The 4,656-nt window shown below is 41.2% G+C and overlaps 1 pseudogene; it reads left to right on the top strand.

Moving 5' to 3' along the window:
- The first annotated feature begins 3,918 nt into the window (after nucleotides 1-3,918).
- On the top strand, nucleotides 3,919-4,456 carry LOC110584239 (annotated as a pseudogene).
- The last annotated feature ends 200 nt before the right edge of the window (nucleotides 4,457-4,656 follow it).

The raw sequence follows: 4,656 nt of genomic DNA, 5'->3' as shown, positions 1-4,656 counted from the left end.
CGTCTGGCTTATTTCATTTAGCATAATGTGTTCTTGGTTCATCCATGCTGTAACATGTGTCAGGATTTCCTTCCTTTTTAAGGCTGAATAATATTCCAGTGTAGGTATATGCCGCATTTTATTTAATGCATTCATCTCTTGATGGGCATTTGGGTCATTTCTACCTTTTCACTATTGTAAGGAATGCTGCTCTGAACACTGGCCTACAAGTATCTATTTAGTTTTCTGCTTTCAATTCTTTTTGGATCCATATATACATAGAAATGAAATTGCTGGATCATTCGGCAATTCCATGGAAATTTCTGAGGAACTGTCACATCATTTTCCACAGTGGCTGCCCCATTTTATATTCCCACCAGCAATGTACGAGGGTTCTAGTTTCTCCACATCGTCGCCATACTTGCTATTTCCCCTTTTTTCCAAAAAGATAATTTTCATTCTAATGGGTGTGTGGCAGTACCTCACTGTGGTTTTCGTGTGCATGTCCCTAATGGCCAGTGTTCCGTGGGTCTCATGCCTATTACGGTAGTGCCCCCATCCGTCATGTCTGAAGCCCTTGTCTGGGCAAATATCACACTTGCAGGGAGCTCCACGGACATTTCCCCCTCTGGGGCTGTACTTACGGCAGGCTGGCTCTTGTGGTTCTTACTATGATCGCAGGACACACTTCAGCAGAAACCATCAACTTTGAGGAATAATATTTATTACTCACAAGTCCGGGAGGATACAGCGCTCGCCGGTAAAGGGAGAGGGAAGGAACACAGACCTGGGACTGCCTTTATTAGGGTGGAGGGTTTGGGTGCCTCAGGGTTTCTTGGGTTCACTCTTTATTAGCAAATTTAAAACATAAGAACAAGAATCAGAGCATGGGAAGGGAGAAGCGGGGGTCACTCAAGTGGTCAGTGTTCTGGGTTGCCAGGGCTTTCTAAAAGGGGCACTTCGTGGGAGGATGCGGCCTCCTTTCTTATCCGGTTGGTTTGCTAGTAACTGTGTCCTAGAGCTGGCAATATTATTTAAGATGGGTGTCTTTTGAGGCGTGCCTGGGTGACGCAGTCAGTTAAGTGTCCCACTCTTGGTTTTGGCTCAGGTTGTGATCTCAGGGTCATGAGATGGGAGCCCCGCGTTGGGCTCTATGCTCAGCGGGGAGTCTGCTTGAGGCTCTCTCTCTCCCTCTCCTTCTGTGCCTCCCTGCCCTGCTCTCTCCCTCTCAAATAAATAAATCTTCAAAAAAAAAAAGATGGGTGTCTTTTGAAATGGGTACCTCAGTCTTCAAGGCCTAATGTCAGGTCCTTACACTACAGCTGGTGATGTTGGATACCTCTTCATGTGTTTATTGGCCTTCAATATATATACATATATATAATATATGATATATATTTTATATACAGCATATAAAAGATGTATGTATATATATATTTTTGAGAAATGTCGATGCAAATCCTATGCCTATTTTTGAATTGGGTTGTTTGGGTTTTTTGTTGTTGTTGGATGATCCACATTTTAACCAAGTTTCCAGGTGATGCTGATCTGAGAATCACATGCTGAGGATCACTGTTTTAGATGAGATTATATATGTCAAGTGATTAAATGCCAGCCTAGTTTGTGATACGGAAGTTGGACAAAATTTGCGTGGTACCCGGTTTTAATTACTTCTTGGGTAGCAGGCTTTTGATAAATCATCTTCTGTGGACTTTCTGGGATTTTGATATATTCTCTTATTCTCCATGCAGCAACAGGAATCAAGGGGGACCTGAAATTTAAAAATCCCAGTACTCTCACCTAACACCTTCAAACCCCCAGAGATCATTATCTGGATACGTCATAGCACCCCGGAAATACACATCTTACTAAAACTGTACAGGATGTTACTACTGACCTGAAGATTTAAGAAACTCTTGTTTGGATATCAGCATGGAGCCTCAAAACTCCTGACCAGTAGGAATCATTTTATACATGTGGCTTTTTAAAAGAAATAAAAATTATCTTGAAGAACCTTTTCTTATTAGACTGAGTTGGAAGAATTATCATTGGCCATGTGAATATGTAATCACCATGATTTATTTGTCAAGTACTGAACATAGGTACATTTCCTGCACTTTTATTGAAGTTGAGAAGTTAATTAGTATGACTATTAAGCAAAACCCAGAGATCATTATATATGAAAATTTCCCTATAATTCTAATAAACTGATTTCAAAACCAATTAGGCTTGAGATTTCACTTAATAGTCCCCAACATTTTTCCCTTTGGTTAATGGATCTCTGCACTTCTCCTTCTCACTAAAAATATTCTAGGACTATTTAAAAGGTTTATAACAGTTCTTGTTGGACATACATAATTAAGTTTATTTTCTGTGAAAATCTGTGGAAATGTCCTTTGGAATTAATGGAAATGTACAATTTGTCTTATTATTGTTACTTAGTATTTATGTAGCCCTTCATAATTCTAAAGTACTATATAATCACTAGCTCCTCCTGAACTATTTTTATGTCATTCATTATATTGTCCTTTTGATACAATCTGTGATTTACTTCTGTCATGCCATTTGATCTATTTCAAGAGAAGAATAGAATAAGATGGGCTCTTGTAATATCCTGGGTTGGGGGTTCCCAAGATCACCCCTAGGTTGGATGATTCACTAGAGAGACCCACAGGATTCAACATCTAGCCACATTGACAACTATGATTTATTACAGCAAAAGGATGTAAAGCACAATTAGCCAAGGGAAAAGGCATGTGAGATGAAGTCTGTGGGAGACCAGATGCAGGTTTCCAAGGGTCCTCTCCCACTGGATTTGTGCAGAACGCACTTAATTCCTCCAACAAATTGTGACAACATTTGTAAAATGTTGTCTATCAAGGAAGCTCATTAGAGACTTAATGCCCAAGGTTTTTATTGAAAGCTGATTACAGAGGCAAACTTTGCCTGGCATGTACCATATATCCAGGCTGCCAGAAAGAACTAGCAGGCGTTCAGCATTGTGATGATTAATTTTATGTGTCAACGTGACTGGGCCACAGTGCCCAGATAGTTGGTCAAACATTTGATGTTTCTGTGAAGGTGTTTTGGATGAGATTTACATTTAAACTGGTGGACTTTGAGTAAAGCAGATTTATTCCCCATAATGTTGGCGGGCCCTGTCTAATCAGTTGAAGGCCAGGGCAAAGGACAAAAACAAAAGACTGCCTGCTCCCAAGCAAAAAGAAATTCTGCCAGCAGATGGCCTTTGGACTTGAATTGCAACATTGGCTCTTCCTGGATCTCAAGCCTAATGGTCTACCCGCAGATCTGCAAATTTTGGACTTGCCAGCTTCTATAATCATGTGAGTCAATTCCTTAAAATGAAAAAATGAATCTTTCTTCTCTGTCTTTCTCTGTCTCTATCATATCTATCTATCTATCTATCTATATATCTCCTATTGCTTTTGTTTCTCTGTAGAACCTAATATAAGTATACACCATATTGTTTGTACAGTTTAGACACAGTGAGCCCCTCTGCTCACTTACTTGTGGGAACACTCCTGAAATATAAATTCCCAGATGCCAGCCAAGGGCTAATCTTGCAGCTGGGCCTTTCCAAGGATAGAAGTTCAGGTCTGCTGGGTTAACTCTTTCCTCATATACCCCCACCTCATATACTATATATAGAAAGAGACAAAAGGTAAGGTTTTCTTGTCTCTTTGCTGGATCCTTGTAAATGTATACCATGTTTAAAAACTGGGCGGGGGGGGGGGGAGTGGGGGAGAATTTCTTGTGTCCATGGGGCTAGAGGAATATTCTTGTTACGTATAAAACCATAAACTGGCTAAAGCATTCCCTATACTTGTCTCCTGTTACTCTTTAGAATTTCCAATCTAACCTAATATCAGACTGCATTCTCCAAATAAAAGAAGTTCTTATCAGGCCACGGCAGGGAAAATGGCAGATGGGAAGAAGGGAGAGGAGAAGCCTGAAAAACCGCAGCGAGCTGGAGCCGCTGGAGGACCTGCAGAAGAAGCAGAAAAACCTGTGAAAACTAAGACTGTTTTTCTTTCAGTAATGGAAGGGAAAATTCCAGTCACAGTGCTGAGACACGATCAGCTGAAGAAGAAGCTGCAGACCTCCCAGCAAAGCCTGTAAAGATCTCCAAGTTAGGATTTGCCATAGGTAGTCAGATGACAAAGCAAGCCTCACCCATATCCATCAAACTTGGATCAAGTAAGCCTAAAGAAACTGTTACAATGCTTGCTCCAAAAACCCTTTCAGTAGCAGCAGCTTTTAATGAAGATGAAGATAGTAGCCAGAGGAAATGCCTCCAGAAGCAAAGATGAGAATGAAGAATATTGGAAGGGCTACACCAACATCAGCAGGCCCAAACTCCTTCAATAAAGGAAAGCATGGTTTTTCTGATCACCAGAAGCTCTGGGAGTGAAATATAAAATCTCATCTTGGAAATGTCCATGACCAAGACAATTAAATGATGTGTTTTGAAATTGGGGTGGGGGGTGGATGTAAAGTTAAAAGAAACAGTTTCCTTTTTTAGAGAATGGTGGGGTGCCTGGGTGGCTCAGTTGGTTAAGCGACTGCCTTCAGCTCAGGTCATGATCTTGGAGTCCCGGGATCGAGTCCTGCGTCGGGCTCCCTGCTCCATGGGGATCCTGCTTCTCCCTCTGACCT

This window comes from Neomonachus schauinslandi, chromosome 2, assembly GCF_002201575.2.
Source record: "Neomonachus schauinslandi chromosome 2, ASM220157v2, whole genome shotgun sequence".
NCBI classification, from domain to species: Eukaryota; Metazoa; Chordata; class Mammalia; order Carnivora; family Phocidae; genus Neomonachus; species Neomonachus schauinslandi.
This window is presented reverse-complemented; position numbering and strand designations above follow the sequence as displayed.